At 36.6% G+C, this 26,930-nt stretch overlaps 1 pseudogene; it reads right to left on the reverse strand.

Annotated features, from left to right (window-relative positions):
* LOC125277210 overlaps nt 1-26,930 on the reverse strand; it is a 129,408-nt pseudogene that overhangs the window by 43,176 nt on the left and 59,302 nt on the right.

The raw sequence follows: 26,930 nt of genomic DNA on the forward strand, positions 1-26,930 counted from the left end.
TGTGTTGCAAGTTAGTGAATAAAGATACTTGCCAGGTTACGTGTCACTACTCCGCTTTATTAATATATCCAGTGTAAAACCCGGACACCGCCACACAAATGTGGCTTTTTGTTAATGACTGTCCTACTACAGGATTTAACACAGAGTAACAGCTCAATACAAAAAACACTGCAACAGTCTGTTACAGGCTATTGTAGTTGCATTTTTCATCACTTAGCCTAATTTCTTAAATTATCCTTTGACTATGTTCTGGCTTACACCGTGTCTACACCAGATGTGAAGGCTAAAAGCTGTCTACACTGAACGCAACAAGCCGACCGTTGCAAAGCACTTGGACTACGTCAGAAATAGAACGGGGAATCTGTTTTTTGTCGGGAATTTGTCGTGGGCGCATCCACTGTAGACATTATCACTGATTATAATGGGTTCTATTGTCTTTTGTGTAGACATGATGGCCCCGTTTACACTAGTGTGTTTTCATTTTAAAAAATGCATACGTTTTGCTATGGTTACGCCTGTTGTTTTCACTACTCTGGCGTCTTTGATCCTCGAAAACAGACCGTTTACACAGACTGTTTACACTCCATGTCTTAATTCAATTTGTGTTTACTTCAAGTATGACTTTAGCTGGATTAAAGTAATCAGAAATTGCTGTTTACATTGAAATTTCTTAATCAGAGTATTGTGTTAATCGGGTTGATATCAGAATAATGTTGTCCGTGTAAACGTACTGACTGTCCCTAAAAATATGTTTCTTTGTACACTTTTCATATCACAGTCCTGCAAAGATAACACATTAACTCGCAATCGCTGTTCTGTGCCAAAACATGAGGGCAATTGAGTTTTAGACCATACATATATTGGTGCGAGACCTGTATCAGTGAATGGTGAGATATTTTGCTAAATAAAATGATCCTGCCAGAGAAATAGCATGAGAACTTTATTACGTCTGTTCCATCTGTATCATTTTGTTTATGAGGTTTTACACATGTGCAATGAGGTGAATTTGGTCCAACGTTTTAGTGTAAATGTGAAACTTTTGGAAAACGCTTGAAAACGCTAGTGTGGACAGAGAGCGTTTTGAAATGAAAACGGCATTTTTAAACGAATCTGGATTAATGTAGACGTATAGCAACTGCATAATAATACCAACAACACAACACCCTAGCATTGTGGACAGGCAAATTTGGACAGGCAAGCATCACTCATATTTTCTTCAGAAAATAATATGCAGTTTTGTTTGGTGCAGCTAGTGGAGCAGAAATATAGGGGCTATAAAAACTAAATTGTATGACAAGAAACCATAAAAACTTTCGATTAAAAGGCGTGAAGATTGCTGAGGGCAAACTGCTTAATTGATAGAAACCCAGCAGACATTCGAAGTTGAAGGGGCTCGTTACACTTTGCCTACACCACCGCTTTTGTTTGTCTGCATTTGGCTTGTTTTGCCATTTTGCTCATTTTCCTGTAGGATTTCAGAAGGAAAAAAATCAAGATCTGATTTACGCAATAATCAGATATGCAAACAGTGCTCGTTTTTTCTCTTCATAACTGCAAATGGGAAATTGATGGCAATCAGCATCGGCGTCTGTGTTCCCGCGTTCTGCCTGCTGATTTTCATTAAGAATCCATTGTTGTTCGGTGTGAAGTGAGGAAGGAGAGAAACAGGGTTGCATATCGCCCAACACACTCAACATGATTTATCATTCAGGACGTTGGTGCTCGGGTGTTATGAGGTCACTTCCTTTTTTTCTTATTGTTCGGCCTCTTGGTTTCGCTAGGCTGATTTACTTGGCTTTTCTTAGTTGTGACAAGTGCTAAAAATTGATCTTCTGAGGCTGATTGTCACAGCACAGCAACCCACCCACAGCCATGCTGTCAATAACACTGGGCAGAGACAGCCAGAAGGGACTGGAGCAGAAGTGGTGTGTATATGCATGTATGTGTCAGTCTGTCTGAGGGTAAGATACAGCTGAGACACTTGTTTTTCCTGCGGTCCAGGCAGGTTGTCTCGCATCAGGCCACGGCTGTTCCTTCTGCGGCCCTGCAGGGCGGCCGGTGACAGGCTGGTAGTCAAGGTGACGCTCCTTCAACGTCAGACGCAGGAAATATGTCCAACTGCGGGGCCCTCGACTAGGCCTTTGTTTACACCTCTCTCCCCTCGTGCGCTGTCTCTGAGTTGCCCGTGCGGTAGCCGGGCAGTAGCGTAATCAATGTCTATAAATCCATTGTCCTGCTCTTTTGTAATCCTTACCGAAGCAATAATGCCGCTTTGAGGAGCGCCGACCCCTCGGTGGAAGGCTCTGGGAACTAATATCACGACTCGGGTGGGAGAGGACGATAGCGCATACAGAGATGAGTAAAGGGGGAGTGTAATGATATATATTTCACCACAGCGATATTTTTTTACATACAAATCATTTTCCAATTAAGCTGTATATTCTGGTTCATCCTTTGGGGATAGTTCACTTAATTTACTCACCCTCAAGTTGTTCCAAACCTGTATGAATTTCTTTCTTCTGCCTAACACAAAAGAAGATATTTTGCAGGATGTCAGTAACCAAACTATTTAGTTTACTTCCATAGTATTTTTTTCCCATACTATGTTATTCAATGGGTCCATCAACTGTTTAGGGTGAGTAAATGATGACATTTTCATTTTTGGGTGAACTATCCCTTTAAGGTTGCTCTTGCGATTTCAATTCAGTGTTAGTAGTACAATAATTTACATCACAGTTCACAGTAATTTAATCAACTCATTAATTCTCATTCATGTCCTTGACAACAGCACAGAAAAATACAATGAATTGTAAACGTAGGTCATGAGATTCTTGCAGTGCTTTCAGCCATCTGTATATTGATTTATGTTCATTTCTTTGAAGGCTGAAATGTGTAATTTAGCTGATGTTTAAACATTCTCATATTACAGATTAATGTGTAGTGACAGCTATAAGTAAACCATTTGTAAGTTGATTTCCATGAAAATTGTAACACCGTGACTCATCAAAACATTGCTTTGTTTTGTCTAACATGGCAACGTTAGCTCAACCAATGTCGTGAGTTTGGGGCGGGACTATCTGTTTGTCTGACCAATTGCAGATGGGGCAGTGAAATCTGTTTGAAAAAACAAACAAATAAACAATTCAATATTCTGTTTGGTGATTCATAACACAATTTAGCTTTAATGTTTGCAAAAACTCCCAAAAATATGTCCTATAATTTTCAGAGACATCTCTATCTCGTAGCATTCAGAATTACATTCGTGTTTTGAATTCAGAGTGATACTATGACAGCTGTCTTATTGGCTTAATTGGATTATGGAAATCAAGTTACTGCTTACGTAACCAGAGTATGAACTAATTCTTTTAAAGTTGTTTACCTTTATTTAGATAAGACAGTAGGAGGACAGATAGGAAGTTAAGGGAGAGGAGGAACCAAAGCCGAGACTCAAACTGACAACTGGACCGTATGTTGGAGCACTTGCCAAAATGGCTATTGCTCAGACAATTTGAACAAATTCTGATATTAGGCAAAAAATGTATGTGCATGTAAACATGGTCAGAGAGGAGTAACACTGCATGGATCAGCATGTTTTGATGATGCAATGATTCGGGTCAACCATGTTGATGAATAAAACACTAAAACAAATTGTGTCTAAATTTCAAATCTTATGAAAAACTCCACCAAGCAGCACACAGCACAGAGAATACCAAACACCAGTCTCTCTCAGGACAGATTTAGGAGAACGACAGAGGGCTTTGCCCTCAAATCCAGACGATTTGGTGGTGGTGTAAAAGCATAGTTACATCAAAGCGTCTTGTTAGAGGATTTAAAGAACAAAAGAAAAAAGGTTCACAACCTGTGTCAGAGATATTTCATCGGATTTTCTGCCAGACAAACACATAGACCAATATTTCAGTTCACAGTTGTACTCTCACTCTTGAGTTTCTGTTCATCTGTGCATCCTCATTTCTGAGGATTGCATAAAGCCTTGTTTATCTTTGTGTATTATCACATGTCTGAATGACGTTATCACATGTTTGACTGATGCTGGATATGGAAGTAGGGACAAAAGCAATATGTCATTTTAAGTATGAATTACATATGAATGTGTTATTCATCAGTATACATTAATGCAACACGAAAGAAAGCTAGTTTATGTGATAACATGTGATGAACGTGATATTTGAATGTAACTGAACAGTAATTTACAATAACTTTAATAATTTATCATTACAAATACAATGAAATCTTGTGAAATTCCATCTAAAGATAACCAAGGCCTTATAGTATTCTCCTAAATGAGGTTCAAGAAACACAGAATTCTCAGGAACATGGTAAAAACATTACCAGAGTGATATTTCAGTGATGTGTGGATAAATGCCATAAGTGATATTTCCTCGAGAGAATGTGTAATATAGATTAATATAGTTGAACCATGTAAACTAGCAGTTTGTCATTTCTAGTGTCCTCATTAGTCCTCATTAGGGTCCAATGAAGTTTTCTTTTTTTCTTCTTTTAAATAGCCTTTCTGTAAATCCTGCATATTTGGAAATATGTTCAAACTGAAATGACCTGGGCTGCGTTTCCTAAACTTAAAAAAATAAACGTTTTGGACTGGGGGGATGTTTTGAGTTCTAAAAGTTGCTTTTATAATGTGATAATCTTTCATCACAATAGATCAAAAGAACAAATAAATAAAATGTGATTGCTTACAATATGACCCATTTAAATTAGACATAAATCCACTGGTAACTCAAAGCACTGAACATTACTGTAGTGACAATAGCTATGTTTCCATCCACCTACACTGTAAAAAATGATTTTATAGTGAAGTAAATACTACAGAAAAAACAAATGTAATTTTTACATGAAAAAGTTAGTTCAGGCAAGAATTAAAAAATCTAAGAAAATTCTATATTAGTACTCAATTTAAGCTTGTAGCGTAAATATCAACAATATAAAGTTAAGTAAAACTACTCATCTTTTCTGATACTGGTGTTCCCATCATGCACTGGTCCTTGAATAATTAATTAGGTCGATTTTTAAAGCTGTTTTTACATGTTTTATCATTGCTTTTGTGGTTATGTTTAATAACTTGCCATTTTGTGACATTTGGAGTTCATTTTCTACTCAAAATGGCACATTCACACTAAAAAAAAAAACAATCCATCGAATGTTACCGTCATTGTGTATTGTGTACCAAGTATTGAGGTCTCTGTGTTCAGGTGCCACATTATACTTCAAAAATATGGATATAATGTTTACACAATATCTATTGTATTATTTTCTTAGGTGTTTCTAAGTAAAGCATACACTTTAAAAGTGTATTGTTTGAGTAAAACTTCAACTAAGTAGAAGTTACTCAGCCTTTTAGCATGCTGGCAATGTTAAAATTATCTAATTTTTTTGTTAATTTTACTTAACTTATTTAAGTAGAGTTTATTTAATTTCATATGTAAAATTGACTTAAATATGTGTGCAAAAGTCAATTTTTCATATTGTTTTTTTCAGTGATGGTCTCGTGTGTAAAAAATGCAATAAATCATAATACATTTATAAGCATTACTTAAGTCATATTTTAGAACATTTACAAATATTACATTAATTATATAAATATTTTAGAACATTTACAAACAAAATAAAATTTACTGGGAATTCCCAAGTAAACTTAACTTAAACATTTCTAATTAAAGGTACTAATAATTATGTTTAGGCTTTTACTTGGCAAATATTTGTAAATCTACAAGCCTTTTCTGAGTGAAAATTGTTTCCAAGCTTTTTTCAAGTAAATCCTACTCTACATTTTTTTCAGTGTAATTTTATGCGCATTTTGGGATATCGAAAAAAAAAAAAAAAAATGCTGGATGGAAACGCAAAGATGCGCATAAATTCTAAAAATGCACATAAAAAAACTGTTGGATAAATTTTGTATCTGATACGGAAACATGAGCATAAACTACGATGGAAACACTTTTACTGAATAAATTCCTTGATGGAATTGCGATGGGATGGCATAACTGGAGCAACCAGCGAACCGCTCTCGTTGCCTAATTCCCTCCCAGAAGCTCCTCACACCAGGCATCTGAATGCAAGATAACATGACCACGTTTATTGTGTTTCACTCTGAGGCGCAAGTAATATATTATATATGAAAATTATTATATACCGTGGCTTCAGTGGATATTTAGCGCCAGTTTATCAGGCAGTGACGATATTGTTCTCTTCGACTCACTGGATAAAAAACATAGCTTTATTCGCAAGAGTGTTAAAGGTGGTACAGAGGATGTTTTGTTTTATACATTTTTGCAATATTACTTGAAACTGTCTTTACTAATGGATAAAAGACTATTTATTAGGTGCACTGAAAGGAATATTATTAATATACATCATCTGTGCACGAGGTAGGGCCTTAAAAACATCAGCCAATCGTTTACGCGATCATCGCGTAAACGATTGGCCCTCTGGCTTGTCGATCACTGCCATGACGTTCCTTGTGAGAGACGCGCGGCTGCGCGCTCTAGTAACTTTCCACACTCCGCATGCAATGTTTTTGTCAGGAGACAGGAGTAACAACTGCAGATTATGAGTTACCTGCAGCGAGTCCGACATAATGAATCCACTAAGTGTGTGTGCGGCTTAACGATTGTAAGGCCGATTATGAATGTAAATTGATACTTATGACTGATCGCGCTCAAACGCGTCCAGTCAGAGCCAGTTGCGTTCAGTCTGCGATTACAGTCGGTGTTCAAATTCCATGTGAAAGAATATAAATCTGCTTCAGGAGCAGGAAACAATCGCTGTATGTTGAGCTCAGTCAGAATGTTTTAGCTAGTCGTTAAATGTGTGCCCGGCTTAATAACACAGCGAATGCCGGTGGTAAACAAACACTCGTGCACGAGTTTTGGGAGGCGTTCACTTGAAATGAGCTGTGAAGGAGGGGGGTTGTTCTTCCGCATGCGCTCATTTCAAAAACACAGTCGACGAAAAAATCCTCTGTACCACCTTTAAACGATATTCCAAATTTGTGCACAAGTCAAATTCGCAACTTTGAATGGAAACATAGCTAATGTGTTTAAACTAGCCTACTACCATGGCTATGCATGAACAATCACTTTAATATGTATGCAAAATGCGAGAAGGAGACGCATAAATAAAGTACTGTCACACACACACACACAGGTCTGTTTAGTGACGCTGCGAGAGGATGAAGCTGAAGTGATTGTGACAGCTCTAATAACAGTAATTGCCAGCGGGCCCAACACTGCAGCTGAGTCTCTCTGACAGGCCCAGTCAGAACAGAGATGACGGCAACTGCATCAGCAAGACAACACGCTTCATATTAACTTTGTGTTTCAGCGTCATCTTCGGCTCATCTACAGTTTATTTTGTGTGCACGACTTTTTCTTTGAATCCCATGCCTTTGTTTTGAAGGATGAAATTAGAGATTTTTTAAATGTATATAAATCTGTTAGTATTGGGTATTTACGAATTCTTTTTAAATGGTGCGTGCGTGTGTGTGTGTGTGCATGTGTGTGTTTGTGAGTGTGTGAGACTTGTTTAGTCGTCTCTGCTTTACAGTGAGAGTGTTAGTTGAAGGTGAGAGCTGAATGTTGGATGTGGATACAGTACATCAGTATATGAGTGCTGTTTTGCTACTTGTCCCTTTCCTTTACATCAATGTTGTGCTTTAGGAGAGGGTTAGACAGAAAAAGACTAACTAAATTATATTTAAAGGCCATCCACATCTGACATTGTGTTTTAACGTTGGAAAATGCTCAAGGTATCCCATGAGATTAAGCTGCTGAAAGCTGCTGTTGCAACAAGTTTGAGTCCATGAACTACAGGAGCAGAGAAAATCTCCTCCACACCAATAATAATGATGCTAATAGACATTAACTGCCTGTGGAATTACTGTTCATATATATCTCTGCCATACCTGGAGAAAGCTATTCAATGACAAAAATGTCACAAGAATGCAGCAGCAAACCTTTCACTAGTGACTTTCATTTTTTGAAATGCGCATGCTTTTAAGAGCTCTCTAAAAGGAATTGGGCACTGCTAAAACATGAACTATAATTTAATGAAATACTTGCAATGAATATGTTGCTTAGAACAAAAGTCTTTAATCAGAATTCATGGCTATTTTGAATCTCAAAAGAGATGATTACCTTCATGGTAAGATGTAGTAACACCTCTCCTTAACCTTAAAAGCATTATTTGAGGCATCATATCAGAAGCACAAACTAGTGAGACGCATTACAGGCTAAAGTTTAACACTAGATGAATGACACGCACTCTGTTTCTGGAGAAATCTGCAGCGCTCTGTGGAGGATGCAGATTCACACGGATTACTGGCTTATACATGCAATTGATTCGATTATTCCTGTCTCAGGCAAACATCCTTGTCCTTCGTGTCATGTTTCATACACACATGCACACACATGCACACACACACACACACACACACACACACACACACGCACGCACACACACACAGCTAAAGTGAAACTAACAGCAGCTGATTAATTCTGAGGTTTGGTCGCTTTGAGATCAGTTCAGATCAGTATCAGACAATAACAATCCATTTATAAATGAAATGTTTTTTTTATGTTGTCTATTAGTAGGGTCGGTCTGTAGACATTATAATTATTCTGCTAACACTTTACAATAAGGATGAATGTGTTAACATGCGTTAGTTTTTGCATTAGGTATATTTTACAACAACAATTTATCCAAGCAAGATTTTTTTTTTAAATATATTTTTGAAATATTTATGCTTACCAAGGCTGAATTTAAAAAATAAAGTAAAAACTGTATCATTACTCCAGTCTTCAGTGTCACACGATCTTTCAGAAATCATTCTAATATACAGATTTGCTGCTCAACAAACATTTCTAATGATTATCAATGTTGAAAGAATATTTTTGTAGAATTTTGTATTTTTGTTTTTCAACAGCATTTACTTGAAATAGAAATCTTTTGTAACATTATAAATGTCTTTACTGTCACTATTGTCTATTTAATGCATCCTTGCTGAATAAAAGTATTCATTTCGTACTGCTGAGAAAACGTACTGACTACAAACACTTGAAAGGTAATGTATGTAGAAACCAACATTAACCAAAATTAATTAATGCCTTATGGATTAGTTCACTTCAGAATTAAAATTTCCTGATAATTTACTCACCCCCATGTCATCCAAGATGTTCATGTCTTTCTTTCTTCAGTCGAAAAGAAATTTGAGGAAAACATTCCAGGATTTTTCTCCATATAGTGGACTTCACTTGGGGTCCAAATGTCAGTTTCAGTGCAGCTTCAAAGAGCTCTACATGATCCGAGGAATAAGGGTCTTATCTAGTGAAATGATTGGTCATTTTCTAAAAAAAAAAAAAATTATGTACTTTTTAACCACAAATGGTCATCTTGCACTGCTCTGCGATGCGCCACGCATTACATAATCATGTTGGAAAGGTCATGCGTGATGTTTCTGCATTGCAGAACAGTGCAAGACGAGCATTTGTGTTTAAAAAGTACACTACCGCTCAAAAGTTTGGGATCTGTAAGATTTTTTATGTTTTTAAAAGAAGTTTTGTCTGCTCACCAAGGCTTAATTTATTTAATTAAAAATACAGTAAAAACAGTAATATTGTGAAAAATTATTACAATTTAAAATAACTGTTTTCTATTTGAATATATTTTACAAAGTAATTTATTCTTGGCAAAGCTGAATTTTCAGCATCATTATTCCAGTCTTCAGTGTCACATGATCCTTCAGAAATCATTCTAATATGATGATTAGTGTAACGATTCGGGACTCATGTAAGATCCATGTGCAAGCTTTTATTTACAGTGAGCATGGTCGTACAGGCTTTGTCGAACAGGAGCAAACAGGAACAGCAAGGGGCAGGCAGGGTCGTAGTCAGGGAACAGGCAGTAGATCAAAAGGCAGGCAGATATCACTCACAGGACGTTAGACAAGGCAGAGGTCAGGACAGGCAGCAACGTGTCAAAAACAGGTTACAGGCAGGAACGGTAACAGACAGGCAGAATCATGGTCAGAATTCAGGCAATGGTCAGAGGCAGGCAGTCAAGATATCAATCACGGAACAGGATAACAAAGCGAGGGTCAAAAGCAGGAACAGGAACAGACAGGATAAACACAGGGTAACGCTTGGAATTGCAACAGTAGTTAACAAGACTTCGCAGTGAGGTGGTGTGTGTGACAGTCCTTTATAGTCCTGGTAATGAGCTGCAGCTGGGTGTTGTGATTAGTGTAGTGATTGGTGGAGTGAGTGCAGGTGATTGGCAGAGAGGATTATGGGGAATGTAGTCCGGGAAGTGACAGGAGCAGACGGTGATCATGACAATTAGTTCCTCAAGAAATATTTGTTAGTATTTTCAATGTTGAAAACAGTTGTGTACTTTTTTTTTCAGGATTCCTTGATGAATAGAAAGTTCAAAAGAACAGCATTTATCTGAAATACAAAGATTTTGTAACATTATAACACTACCGTTCAAAAGTTTGGGGTCAGTAAGAATTTTAATTTTAATTTTTTTTTAAAAGAAATTAAAGAAATTAATACTTTTATTCAGCAAGTATGCATTAAATCAGTCAAACATGATAGTAAAGACATTTATAATGTTACAAAAGATTAGATTTCAGATAAACGCTGTTCTTTTGAACTTTTTATTCATCAAAGAATCCTGAAAAAAAAATATTGTACACAAATATTTTGTACAATTGTAAACAATAAATGTTTATTGATTATCAAATTATCATATTAGAATGATTTCTGAAGGATCATGTGACACTGAAGACTGGATTAACAATGCTGAAAATTCAGCTTTGCCATCACAGGAATGAATTACATTTTAAAATATTTTCAAATAGAAAACTTTTAAATTGTAATAATATTTCACAATATTACCGTTTTTACTGTATTTTTAATTAAGTAAATGCACCCTTGGTGAGCAGACAAAACTTACCGATCCCAAACTTTTACAATTTGGACCTTCAACCCGTTGGTAGCCATTGAAGTATATGGAGAAAAATCCTGGAATGTTTCCCTCAAAAACCATTAATTTCTTTTCGACTGAAGAAAGAAAGACATGAACACCTTGGATGACATGGGGGTGAGTAAATTATCAGGAAATTTTAATTCTGAAGTGAACTAATCCTTTAAAAGTCCTGTTTATTGTTATTTTCTGTTAGTTACTGCATTAAGCAACGTTACCACTGATGTGAAGTGTTACATTAGACGTTCCCATTTACTCGTGATGTGTGTGAGTGACAGACGCAAGGTAGGAGGTAAAGAGATCATGAGAAACAAAGGACACAGGCACGAGATTTTCCGCTGTCTACCAAAGCAGCTTGAGACTGGAAGAGCAAAGACTGCAGAACCTTTAAACACACATGCGAGTGTTTGCACAAGAGCTTCAGCTGACCCCGTCGACGTCGAGCGGGTCGTACTATCAGAAAGGGGCCACTGGCGGTCCGCGCACGCAGCTGAGATCCGATACGCGGACGACCAGCTGCGCTCTGACAGGATGCAGAGCCGATCCAGATGTGCACGAAGCGATCGAGATGACAACAGTGCTTTCACTTGTTTTATTTTCCTCTGGATCCTCCTCGCGGTCACACGGGATGGGCTCGGATAACTATCCGCTTCCAGCACTTGTCCAAATATGGGTCCTGCCCAACTAATGGAAACACAAATGTGCCTCCAGATCAGATACATATGTGAGACGGACAAGCGTGTGATCGCGCACATCTGCAGGCGTACTGTGCTTCGCTCCCAAAAATGCCAATAATCCCAATGATAATAAACTGTGTGTTTGTGTTCGAATGAACATGTGTGTTTGCTCAAGTGTTAATGATGGAAAGTGAATGTGACCCCGTGCTTCCAGACCGTCCCGTGACCCCCTCCGCCCCGGCGTCGTTGGCCCAGCGTGTTGTACATTGACTGGGGTTTGACTGGGAGAGGAGCCCTGGCAGGGCCACAGGATCCAGCCCCCACTCATCTGAGGCCAAGGACAATGTTTGAACACCTGCCCAGGGCTCTCAGGAGCGAGGGGAGGGCTTGTTATTCCCTGCAAAGTATCTCAGTTGGGCAGTGCGGACTGGACCGGGCTAGTTTACTCTCGAACAAACCATGCGTACGTACGCACAACTCCGAGCACATCGTTGTATCTGTCAGCTGGACAGACGTCGAGCCACACTTGCTGACTGAGTGAATTTCGAGTGCGTGTTAAAAATCAACAATATGCTTAAGCATATGGATGTGTGAAGATTGTGCGCAAAATCAGCCAATCAGATTCCTCCATCTGGTGTGATTGCGAGTCTGTCGTGATTGTTCATGCGTGCTTTATGTCTGTCTCCGGGGTCCAAAGTGAAAACTCGCCAACTGGCAGTGTAATATTATACGGTTAAAATTGAAAGAATTATGACCATTGGTGATGTAAGAGAAGTACATAACAATTGTAATAAGGATATAATATAATATAATATAATATATTTTTAAAAAGTTACATTTTAATGAAAAAAACTCCATGACCATTAAGAAATATTTACTGCCAGTAATATATGGCAGTTATGGCAAAAAGGGTAACACTTTACTTGAAGGGGTGTGCATAAGACTGACATGACACCTTCATAATCTTGACGTGACACGTGTCATGAATATGAAGGAGGTTTTATGAATGTTTATGACAACTGTCATTAAGTGTCATTCGCTCAATTATGTCATTTTTAATGCAAACATGACATTGTTTGAGATGTCTTTGTTACGACAACTTGACATAAACCAACACATCATAACCTGTCAGTGTCTTTGTCATGACAACTTGACATTAGCAAAACATCATAACCTGTCATAAACATGACATAGCAGATTAATTATCAAACTTAAAAAACTACTTAGCTTTATGGGTTAACATTACATGACATTATTTTGGTAACATTTCAGTATAGGGAACACATATATAAATGATTAACTATGACTTTTCCCTCAATAAACTCTTAATTTACTGCTTATTATAGTTAATTGTTAGGTTTAGGTATTGGGTAGGATTAAGAATGTAGAATAAGATCATGCAGAATAAGGCATTAATATGTGCTTTATAAGTACTAATAAACAGCCAATATTTTAGCCATATGAATGCTAATAGTAATAATAACTAGTTAAAAGACCCTAAAATAAAGTGTTACCATTATTTTATAACAGTGTCATCTTCTTTACGAAATTTGAAATTGTCTATTATCTGACCTTCTGTTGGAGGAAACTTAAAAAAACAACAAAAAAACAACAAAAAAACATGAAATGAAAAATAGTCATGACGCTGTTATAAAATTATTTGTCAGAGTATTGTCACTTAATGACATTTTAATGACAAGTTCAATTTGTACCACTGTACTTGAGCTCAAGATACATATTCATGACACTGTTATAATGGCCTCATGACAGCCAATGTCAAAACCAACCACATGACAGTTTAATGTAATGTTAACCCATAAAGCTAAATGATGTCAAGTTGTCATGACAAAGACACTGACAGTTATGATGTATTGGTTTATGTCAAGTTGTCATAACTCGGACATCTCAAACAATGTCATCTTTGCATTAAAAATGACATAATTGAGCGAATGACACTTAATGACAGTTGTCATAAACATTCATAAAACCTCCTTCATATTCATGACATGTGTCATGTCATGATTATGAAGGTGTCATGTCAGTCTTATGCACACCCCTTCAAGTAAAGTGTTACCGGGTACGGTAATAAAGTTCTTATAAATAATTTGCAATCTATTTGTATCTATAGTTCATAAATTGTAGTCACTATATTAATAGCCTAGTGAGTTTGTCTTTCATTGTCACTTTAACAAATTATTATTATTTAATAACATCTTCACAGATGTCCAAATGTTTAATAAATCCTTATTTAATCAATGAATATTGATTTAATGGAATTAATCAAATGATTTTATTGAATTTGTGATCAATGAGATTGCATTTTTATATACACACATACATGGTTCATGAAAACATTTAAAAGTCAAGCCAAGTCAAGTCACCTTTATTTATATAGCGCTTTTAACAATGCAGATTGTGTCAAAGCAGCTTTACAGTGATAACTGGTATATAATTAAAGTTATTAATTGATTAACAGTAAAGAAATGTTTTTGTATAAAGCAAATGGAAACACATTTATGCTTTCAAATATATTTGTAAACACCTACACTCTAAAAATGCTGGGTTAAAAACAACCCAAGTTGGGTTGAAAATAGACAAACCCAGCGATTGGGTTAAATGTTTGCTCAACATGCTTGGTATTTTATTTAACTCAATTATTGTTTAAAAATTACTATATTGTTTACTTAAAATGAACCCAAAATATGATGGAAATTAACATTTATTAATAAGTTTAATTAATAATAATTAATCAATAAACATTTATTACATTTCTTATTAATACATTTGATTATTATTGTTGCCTCTAGTAATTATGTGTCTGATTTTTAATTTCCAACATACTTTGGGTTTATTTTAAGCCAGCCATATAGTAATTTTTAAACAACAGTTGAGGTAAGTAAAACTACCCAGCAGGTTTGGCAAACATTTAACCCAACCGTTGGGTTTGTCCATTTTCAACCCAACTTGGGTTGTTTTTAACCCAGCATTTTTTTAGAGTGTACTATTAATGTCTAATAAAAAGTTAGCTATGGTTAACAAGTTGTTCTCAAAGGATAAAAATAAAACAGTTTGTAAATAATGAACGAAGAACTCACGATATGTATACAGCATATTAATGCATTAATAATGTAGAGTTTATAAATTATAAATTAACTATAAACTAATATATTGCAAATTATTCAAGTGTTTTGTTACTCAATACTTATTATTAAGTGAAAAAATGACACTCCCTGTCTTCGTGAATATGTGTGCTAGTGTGCGTTAGTGAATGTTTATGTATATGCATATGTGCGTGTTTGTAGATCTTACCTTCTTCTTGTCCCTCATGGAGCCTTTCCCTCTCACCATGATCTTACATCCTGTCTCTGCCTCCAGCTGCTTGGCTGTGAGCCCCCGCGGGCCCAAGATCCGGCCCACAAAATTAAACTGCAACACACAAACACACACAGACCTCACTCACTGCATCTGTGTCCGGACGGAGCCACATAACATATGTACTTCAGCATTTGACAAGTCACTGTTTGCATCAACAACACTACAGTGTAAAGTAACAGATTATTTTGAAGCATTATTATGCAGGGAGCATGACTCATCATATTCTTCAGTTAGTAAATTGTTAATAATGTAATTCCTAACAAAGACACAAAAGAGTCAGCACATATCACTCCGGCACTGGCTCCCGGTTGCTTATCACACACAAAACAAAAATTCTAATTACCATTTTTTAATGCTTTTAATGGTCTCGCACCACAATATTTAGTTGCCCTCCAGAGACAGTTTATTAATGGTTGTTAACAGTTCTTCATTGGGTGTTTCAGTGTCTCAGCCCCTAGATACTGGAAATCCCTCTCCCAGCATCTCAGTGAAATTGTAGCTCATCCACCTTTAAAATGCAATTGAAACGCATCTGTTTACTCAGGGTTATTGTGTATATTATGTACGTATACACGTTTATGCATTGTACTCAGTGTTGAGCAACAGTCCATCCACATGGAGACGTGTTTAGCTGTATACGCAAACATTTTGTAACGTATCGAATCCGGCATTTTGGGAGCCTGAAACCGCTATTTTTGAAACTGGGTCCCAGAGTGGATAAATCTGAAAACGACACCCTTGCGTTTTCCTGTGTACAGCCAATCCATATATTTTGTGAAACGATGATGTCATCATCCCACGTCTCGACCCTAGTCAGACAGCGCTACGTCACGTAACAGCAACAACAACAATTGCGGACTACATGCTTGTGTTCGTGCCGCAGAAGCTTTATAATATAATGTATTGTTTATAATATAATAAGATAATCTTTATTTCTAAGCTATACTGAAGTTTATGCGCATGCTCCCAGTCTTATTCTCTGTTTTTGGTGTATCTCTGTGGCAGATTTACAGCGCCACATACATAAAATAAAAAAAGCTCTGGCTTCGTGTGGATGTAGCCGAAGTTACTCTAAAAATGTAATTAACTACTAACTACTAATTACTTATTCAAAAGTGTAATTAGATTACTGTATTAATTACTCTATAATTATTGCATTACTTATTACTAATTACTTTTCAAATCCAATACAATTCAAGGATAGACATGGAATTGCTCTTTTAATTCTTTCAAATAAATAATATATTTATTATTTATTTAAAAAAATTCTCTTTACATTCAGTGTTTTCCAAGCTGATTTTAGTGTTTTTCATCAAAAATCATTATTACGGATTAACTCTTTCCCCACCATTGACGAGTTATCTCGTCTTTTATGAGAAAGCGCTTCCCATTCAATGACGAGATTTTACGGCTTTCCGTGTTTTCACTGTTATACGGTAGGGGACACTATTACGCATCTTCTGAAAGAGTAGACAATCTCCTGATCAAAACACAGGTGAAGAAGAAGCAGAAACAAGCGATAGCATATATAAGCAGATGCATATGTAAAATAGCACGATCATCAACATTAAACAGCATATAAATAAAACCTGTCTACACTCAAAAAAAAAAAAAAAAAAAGATTTTTTGATGCTGTTCAGTTTATTTAAACAATTTATTTTGATTCAACACCATTGTATCAGGTTTCTGGTTTAAATGTGATTGATTCATGTTAAATTGACTTGAAACAATTACTCTTTGACTTAACTTGATGTTTTCATATTGGAATAACATGTTTAAATCAAGTAAACCCAACCAGGACTCAATCAAACAGGATTTTCACTTCCCATCATGCTTTGCAAAGGGGCTGAACTAGAGCTGTGTCTGAAACCGCTCCCTATCCACTATATAGTCCACTATATCGGGTGTCGGCCATTTTGTAGTGGTGTCCGAATTCTGAGTGAACGACTTCATTCCCTACATTCGTTCACTACTTTATACCCACAATTCTCTCTGATTTCGAGTGTAGATTCGATGTACACTTGCTGAAGCACTATTTCCCAAAATCCAATTTTTTTAACCTTTTCTTTTTTTAATTAATCACTACTTGAATAAAACCTACTAAAATGTAGGGGGACATTATTATATAGATGAATTTAAAAAAAATGAAATTATATTAATAAAAAATATTTTCATTATTAAAATATATTATGTAGGTTTTACTAACAGCAATGTGTTTTAATATTTTGCGGCACTGTTAACTCATTAATCTTTAAAAGATGATAATTTAGTGGATGATTTAAAAAAAATCGTTAATCATAGGTAGCGTATTCAAATCATAACGGTCGCCTGAGGGCGCTCAAAGACCACGTAATCTGTGAGCGTGAGAGTTTCTAACAACTTTATTAAAAAGGATAAATACATGAAATTATGTACACTTGTTAATGTGTTTATTTTTGTTTGCAGTATTTTATAGTATTAAATGATTATGAACACATTAAGCATGACAAAAAATTACATAATTGATTAAACTACAAAGCTGGCACGTATGATTACAAAATAAAGTCATTATGATTGTTATTGTTATTAACATTATTTTATAATGTAAATAACATGTAGGATAAAATAGTTTTAAAGCGTGTCGAGCCGTTTCTGAGATCTCCGACGCACAGTGTATACGTCAGCGTCCGAATTCACTCACTTCATTTCGTTCACTCCATACAGATATAGTGCACTCAAATGCCATACACTATATAGGGATTAGTGAATGAGTGAACGAGTGAGCGGTTTCGGACACAGCTTAGGAGTGTAAATGTTGAAATAAAGTGTTATTTTAAGCAGTTTTTAGGAAGATGAGAAAATGGAAAGACTTTTTTTATGTTCTATTATGTTGGTATTTAAAAGTTTCTGTTAATTAATAGTTTTAGGGTTACCATTGTGGTGAATTGTTGCACTTGTGCTTGGGTTGAGGACCTGCTAACAAACTTTCAAATTACTTTAATAAGAAAGTAATCACTGTGGTAGTGCTCTGGGTTGCCTTTCCCAAAAGCATAGTAAGCCTATGTTGATTGTAAAACCATTGCCAGCAATGGACTTATGATCAATTTAGGCTGTGCAATGTTTTTGGTTAAGGCAATTTTGGATGAATCCAGTATCACATCTAGATTTCTAACACAGAACATCACAAAAGTTATATAAATCACAAAATTAAACCAATGTATATGAAAATCAATGTATATGAAAACAATTTATTTTTTATTTATTTATTTATTGCTTTTTATTTATTTTCCAAAACATTGCAAATTAGTTGGGCTGACACTGTTAAATTAAGCTGTGCCCAACCATAGTAAATAAGTTGAATCAACCTTAATAAATTAAGTTGACCCAACGTAAGTACGTAAGTAAATTGGAATAACAGAATTGCATAATGCTGAAATAAAGCAACTTAATCATGTGGAAATCCTTTCCATGATTTTTTTTTATGTTCGTTCAAAGAGTTATTTTTTTGAGTGTAATGTTATTGAACGAAATATCAACCCAGGACGAGCTATAGGACTGTGAAGCTTTGGGGCTGTTGATGGACTCAATCGACTGCATTTGTGTTTTGATCATCATTCTGAATCTGATCCAGGTGTATTCTTTGACAAAAACATGATTTTCTCAGCTCAAAATGTTGTTTTATGAAACTTATTCAAAAGTTGAGAAAAAAAAGGATGAATGAAGCTAGAATAATTTTTGTTTGTTTGTTTGTTTAAAAGCAGAGGGTCTGTTAAAAAAAAACCAAAATATTCTGGGGGCCATGACATTTTTGTAAAAAATGATCAAAAACGCTGGCGGGGAACAGCCAACTTTAAAAAAAAAAAAAAAAAAGATGGATGGGAAAGAGTTAAACATCAATCGCCTCTAAGAATTCAGATACCTCAAGCGTCTGCAGGCAGAGGAGCTAAACCCATAACCAATATGCCTAGACTAAAATTAAATGAAATATATGAAACGTTACATAAGAGAATTTTTATTTTTTAAGTCCTGGTTAATTTCTGACCCTTTTTTAGTCTCAAAAGTGTTCACATACATTTGAGATAGTTTAAGCACAGTTAGAAGATGAAATTCAGCAGAACTGTGTGAATGAAATTCCCTGGGAGGCACTTTATTGGAGACGGCCGCCTAAGTGTTACTTATCACAGAGCTCATCAGCGGGACTGCAACAATGTGCAGAGAGCAGCAGCCGATAGGCTCCCATATGGCAGCGCCTCCTCTGGGCTTCACTGACAAGATAAGAGCCCTCAATTGTTCACCTAATCGATCAGGTATCAGCGCGGACCTGAAGGCTGTCGGTCAAAGGCTCTGGCCCGGTCTGTACCCGGTCATGCAAGAGAACTAGCAGGCAAATGTGAGTGTTTTTGTGTTACAAACAATATCAGACCTACTCTGAACACACTACCATATTTTGGGGTAGGTTACCAGGTCTTTCCTCAACCCTCCCCATTACATAGCTTGGGACTCACACACATGGACAATTTATCTATACCGGAAGTGGGGGAAACCAGAAGAAACCCATGCTAACACAGGGACAACATGCTAACACAACACAGAAAGGACTCCTGGCTCAGCCTGGGCTCGAACCGGAGACCTTCTTGTGGGGAGGCGACATTATGTAGCACATTACATGTAACTCATCACAACAACACCTTCATACTTCAAATACTGTGCATGGTATGAAACTGTACAGTCATATGATCACTGTTTTTATCTTTATTTTTTAAGGAAGTTTGCATGTTCCCATCTCTTTCTCTTCCGTAAGGGAACTCCATTCTAGTACAGTCAGTGTGACGTGCAGCAGCGGTTTGTTTTGGAGCTGAAACTCAATGCATGCAGCCTTGCGTTCTATAAAATCCCATTTTACACTACAGGCCTCCTGCTCTAATCAATAAGCCCTCAGGGTCTGCTTTATCAATGTGTTTGGTATTCCGACGCTACGCTCTTTTCACATGACTGACTCCATGCATAATCGACTACTGGTAAAACACAGTCACTGAGTATGTGTTTGTGCTTTTTTTTGGCACCCTTCATCCCTGTCCAAGAGCCTTGCGGATATGAATGAAAAGAAGCAATTAAATTTTACTTGGAGGCACAAAGCACCAGGGCGTGCATTACATTTGTATGCGTGTGTGCTCACCCTTCGAATAAAAGTTGTGTGTGTGTTTATTTCTCCATGTACATCTAATATGAGATGACTGTCACTCCATCTTTTGCTATTAATAAACCTGTTAAAATATGCATATGGCACCTTTTACGTGTCAATAAATTTATAAATGAAATTAAAGTGTGTTTAAAGTCTAGGAACAAACAGTCAAGATTAGCTCAGATGAAAAGCTGTCATTTCCAAAGCTCATTCATCTTTGCACATACTGTATTAGTGACATGCATCCATACAATACTGCTGCTCACTATAAGTGGTTTTCTTTCTACTGCCTTGAAAACAATATCAGTGTTGAAGGTGCAGTAAGAGATTTCTGAGAAATGCTGTTGAAAGTGGACTGGACTGAGCAGCACAACACACTTGAAGCCAATCAGTGATGGGGGAGGAGAGAGAGTGAGCAAGAAGGAGATTTGAAGAAAGAGAGATGGCTGAGAGACATTACAAAAAAGAAAAGCTCAAGAGGAATATCACTGGAAAAAGAAGGGTTATGATCAGGCAAGAGCTTTAGGACCCACGCTAATATTAGAAAAGCTTTCCAGCCCTGGAGAGATCAAAGTGAGAAGGCCTGAAAATGAAAGGCAAGGTTACGTTGTTTCTGTTCCATGCGCGAGTAATATTGGTTTTGTGGTTTCACAGAACCAAGATACGCTGTTGTTGTAATGTTAGCTATGGTAACAGGAGAGTTTTGAGTGTTAATTAGCTGCGTTTCCGTTACCGTTCAAATAGCCGGGTTTCTTGCTAACACAGCAACTTAGCTAGTAGGCTATCAAGTTTAAACTTAAAAAAAGAAATGGACTGTTTCAGCCCCAGACATTGGGATAGGTATCCTACTGACCCTACAGAGGATTTTATCCTCCAATTTTATCACCAATTTTATCATCTCTACACTGGTTACCTATTAAGTTCTGGATCGATTATAAAGTATTGCTAATGACCTATAAGGCTCTAAATGGTTTAGCTCCTGTGTACTTAATCGATCTTCTATCGCCCTACAATCCTTCACGCTCTTTAAGATCACAAAACTCTGGACTTCTGGTTGTACCTAGGATATCTAAGTCCACTAAAGGAGGGAGAGCGTTTTCACATTTGGCTCCGAAACTCTGGAACAGCCTTCCTGATAATGTTCGGGGCTCAGACTCGCTCACCCAGTTTAAATCTAGATTAAAGACGCATCTCTTTAGCCAAGCATTCACATAATGCATCTCAGATCAATTGCACAAGACTATCTTTGCTCAATGTTATGAACAGCAGCTACGCTAATTATTCTCCATTTGCTTTTCTGTTTTACCTCGGGACACCCGAGTTCAGTTTGGATCCAGCCTCTTAAGAAGACTTCAGATGACCAACACCTGTAAAGAGACGGCGCCAACTCCTGCGAGGATTTCAGAAGACGCAATCATCTGGATCAACATACACATTGCCCAATTTCTATACCCTAATTATTGTTAATGAAATTCATTTTTCCAGGAGCTCATTGCTTCTACCTTCAGTTAAACTGCTAACAGTGACTGTAAATTAATTGAATAAATTATTACATTATTTGCTAACTGCATTCTTTAAATTGTGATGTTGACATGCGTTCTCTGTAAAGCTGCTTTGAAATATGTATCGTGAAAAGCGCTATACAAATAAATGTGAATTGAATTGAATTGAATTAATAAAGTTATTCTCACATTGTGATTCAAAAATCTTACAATTAACTACATTTATGATCTTTAAACTACTGTCAGTGTCACAGTCACATGGACTTTCAGTTTGTTTGTTTTCATTTGTCACGTGTTGCTTTGTTCTAGTTTCCCGCCACAATCAGTTACCATGGACACTAATCTCATTATTCACAGCTGTTTGTAATTTGAGTTAATCATCAGTGTATTTAAGTTCCTGTTTGTGTTCAGTTTGTTGTTGGGTGTCGTTAGTGTCTACTATGGTGTATGTTCCTGTATTCTCCTGTTGGATTTTCAAGTAAAGACTTATTTAATTCTTATCTCCTCCTTTGTGTGCTTTATACACTGGTGGAATTGCAACAGTCAGTCCCATTTCCATGATAATCAAATAAAGTTTTCTTTTGGAACACCTCAGTTGTTCTCTAAAATGGTAAAGAGTATTGAGAGATTCTATGTTTAATTGTTTTAATAAATAGCATATTTATTTAAAATAGACTATACTTATGTTTTCAAGCTCTTATAAACGAAGTATAATTGTCCTGCTTTAACTTAAAATTTAAATTTAAAAATTACAAATATATATTTATTATAGACAATTAAAAAGTCTGGGGTCAACAAAAGAAGGGGACAAGCCACGAAAAATAGAAATCACAGCACTGCACATGATGTCGTCTCCTTCATGCAACTCTCACACAAGAAATCTCATAATGGAACAATCATTAAAAAATGTGACCTCCCCATCAGCCACCTTGCTTTTTACTATTCATAGTTTATTCCTATTTCATTTTGAGATGCAAAGAAATTACCAGAGCTAGTGCCAGAAGAGGCAATGGAGGCTGTGCCACCCATAAAATATATCTGAAATGAATAATGAATCATGAATAATCACTTTACTTGTGTATAAAAAATATATACATTATATTTTTTCTTTCATTCTTTCTAAACCCAGATTTTACTCACTGCACACATGTCAGATGAAACTGACAGGCTCCTCTTATTAGCAAACTTACCCATTAGAAATGGTATTCAAATGACACAATATAATTTGTCCATCCAAAATGTGGACACAACAGGGAGAATAAATGAAATTCGCTTCAGTATCAACAGGTGCAACAGGTGAACAGATACTTTAGCATATAAATATCAATTTTAAAACTCTGATAAAGAGGACCATTTATAAATATGTCATAACGGAGGATGATAATCCACTACAAATTGTAAAGCAGAAGTTAATTCTGGGAAAAAAATTAAATAAAAAGATAAGATAAAAAGATACACTTTTTAGACATTCTACTAAATATAACTTAGCAACTACATGTCAAATAACTCTCATAAGTGCATCATCAATTTCATGAACATTACACCATTTTAACATTATTGAAATACATACTGAATTACTGAAACAATCTTTGTCATAGAATACACTTATCTGTTCACAATGAGTTGACAATTTGAACGTTCTTATTTCCTTTTATTTATTTTTGAAGATCATTTCATTTGAATGCTATAGTGGCAACATCGCGCACAATAGGCTATTTATAGCTTATTACATTGCGCACAATGTTGACTATATAGACAGTATTCAAATAATAATAATTTATTAATTCCGCACTTATTTTATCATTCTTAATTCCAGGTTGCTATGGTAGCGCAGATTGTTTACACATGTAACTCGTGGCCACGAGAAAAATATCTCGTTCCCTCACCATATGATCTCGAGGCCACGACTTTACATCGCGTGGCCTCGACATAAGGATGTCGTTACCAAACGATCTCGTGGCCACGACTTATCACGTTCCCACGAATTAATATCTTGTGGCCATGACAAAACTAAGTGAACCGAACATGTCCCCTCCCAGTCAACTGGTTGCTAAGTTACTTATTGTTAGTAGAATGTCTAAAGTGGACCATCGAAATAAAGTGTTACCAAAGATAAAAAAACCTTATCGGTTACTCAATTTTTATATTCATATCAGCCTGCCCAGAAAATACCCTCATGGACCGCCACAGGAAACAACAAGCCCTTTCAGAAGCCAAGTCACCGCAAAGGTCATGTGTGTTCAGAGCTGCTGTCACTGATGGAAAACTGCTCGGTATATCAAATCAAGTCCTTTCTTCAGGCCTGCAGAGGCGAATATCCAAGGTGCCCTTGGAGATTGAGTAATCAGTGCGAGAGACTCCAGAAGGAACGGCTTCACTCCGAAAGCAGCAGGCGCAAATTATACATCCGCGGTCTCCCTGCTGTATTCACACATCTGCCGGGATTACACACACAGCTCTCTGTAGCGCATCACAGACGGTCGGATGACCTCCGCTCTCTCCGTCTGGATTATGTGACGCTCGGGCCTGGTGAGAGCACTTGAACACATACGCATACGGACGGACCTGAAAAAACTCGCCTTTATTCAGCTGTTGGGTTTCAGAGATGTTCCCCTGATGGGAAAAATCTGTTGCAGTGTCCTTCACATATAGTGATTTGAGCTCGGGCTAAATATTAAAGTATAAAATCTATTTTAAACATTTAATAATGAATTCAATGGATTCATTAGTGGATAACCAGTCAATATATGATATAAAGCTGAAGCTAATCTTAAAGACGTTAAACAGTATTCGCAACACATTTAATTGTTGACATACTGTATATTGAAATGCAATAGTACTGGTAACAACAGAAAATAAACTATTCATCACATGAAGCATTGCAAACAATGTAACTGAATAAAAAATGAGTACTTTTATTCAACAAGGATGCATTAAATTAATTAAAAGTGCAGTAAAGTCTATTACATTCAAACAAAGATTTTTCTTTGAAACTTTCTATTCATCGTAGAATACTGAAAACTGCATCACAGTTTTCCCCATAATATGAAGCAGCATAACTGTTTTCAGCATTGATAACAATCAGAAATTTTTCTTGAGCAGCAAATCATAATATTGGAATAATTTCTGAAGGATCATGTGACACTGAAGACTGGAGTAATTAAAACAATAATTACAAACATCCCAGCTCATGGTAGGTATGTCAGGAAAGGTTTTTATGTTACCGGTAAATTTTGAGAAAATGAATGGGTCATCCTTTCTATTTTTTTAAAACTTGAATGTGGGCAAGTTTCATTTAAAAAAAGCAACATTTTAAACAAAAAGCTGAGAAAATCATGTTTTTGTCAAAGACTACATCTGGATCAGATTCAGAACGTTGTTTGAAACACAGATGGAGTAGATCGAGTCCAACACCCCTAAAGCTTCATAGTCCTGTATCTACTCCTAGGTTCGATATTTAATTCGATAATGTTGGACAGTTTTGATGTATATACTGTTTAATGTTTGATTATCGCATTATTTTACATGAGCGTAAGCAATGCTTCTATCGCTTGTTTCTACTTCTTTTTTGCCTGTGTTCTGATCCAGAGATTCTGCACTCTTTCAGAAGATGTGTAACAGTGCCCCCTACTGTATAACCTGTGTTGGGGGTAACACACTACAAGTAATGTGATTGCTTTTTTCAAGTAATGCATTACTTTTAAATTTACAACAAAATATCCCAGTTACTTTTTCAAATAAGTAACTCAAGTTACTTTGTTTTCCCATTTATTGACTGACAGCTCTCCTGTCCCCATGTTGAGAGAAATCTAGAGTAAGTGTTGTGTGCGCTGTGTGAACATTAGGGGTGGGACAAAATATCGATATGGCGATATATCGTCATCCTTCTCTGTGTGATACGAGAATCGTATCGCTGCGCCAAATATCGATATTTTAATTTAAAAAAATAAAGCGCTATATATAGATTTCTTTGCTCAAAGCGTCCTACTTCAAGGCGGCGCTCGACACATGAATGAGGGAAACGTGAACTTAAGTTAACTAGCCTAAGAAAAAGAGGTTATTAACAGGATGACGGACAGCAGTGTGAGTAAAATAGATGCCCCAGCCACGTTTAAGTTCAAAGTCTTGACGCACTTTTATACAATTGATGTGACAGTCGTAGACATCTTTGACGTTCTTCACCGAGCGCTTAGATATACACGGGAGCATTTGAAAGCATATATTAGGGATCCTCTGATAGACGCCTGCTTTCGAACGCTCCCGTGTATATCTAAGCGCTTGAAGAACGTCAAAGGGTCTGTTTGCACCTGGTGACTTCATGCATGATAGCTATCCGATCGTGAAAAGACCAGGTCTAAATGCCTAAATGCCTAAAAACGCATTTGAGACGGATTTAAATCCGATCGCTCAAACCACTTCAGGAGATGGTCTGGGACGCATTCCAGTCAAAACTGTCTATGATCAGTCTAAATGCATCTGGTTGTTGAAACTACATATGTAAATTTTACTTCTCCCCAAAATACTAAAACTGAAACATGTGAGAGTCAGATATGACAACGCTACTGCATCACACATCGCCGCAGATCTCTTCAGCAAGCTGACGCGCAAACTGCCGCATATGAAAGTGAAAGTAAGTCGCAGACGCATAACACACAATTATCTTCATTAAAAGTAATGAGACCTTATACCAGTGCTGTTGCCGCTCTCTCCTATTGCAGTCTTTGATTTTGAAATTAACTGATGGTCAATAAAATGCACCTCATATTTCTTGCTTTCGGTGACGTGAACTCTATTAAATGTACATATAAGATCGGATTTATCCGTTAACCTGCACTTAACCTTTTCACGTGCATTTTGTTTTCATATTAAGACCAATATCGCGATGTATCATTATAGGATTGTCTAGCGATATATCGATTATCGCAGAATCGCTGACTCGCGATATTATCGTTATCGTGAGCCATTTATCGTGATCGTATCGTATCGTGAGGTACCCTCCGATTCCCACCCCTAGTGAACATGATGTTTATTCTAGACTAGTTCTAGACTAAATGTGAGCATGCATTTACTAATTTACTTCTCCTGCGTCCTATTCTTTTGTATTTCAGAATGGCAGTACAGCTGAAAGATTTGTTTGAGCTGCGCCCTCTACTGTTCAGATGTGAATTTGCATTTCTTTCAGCCCGAGGCTTATTC

This window comes from Megalobrama amblycephala, linkage group LG10, assembly GCF_018812025.1.
Source record: "Megalobrama amblycephala isolate DHTTF-2021 linkage group LG10, ASM1881202v1, whole genome shotgun sequence".
Taxonomy (NCBI): Eukaryota; Metazoa; Chordata; class Actinopteri; order Cypriniformes; family Xenocyprididae; genus Megalobrama; species Megalobrama amblycephala.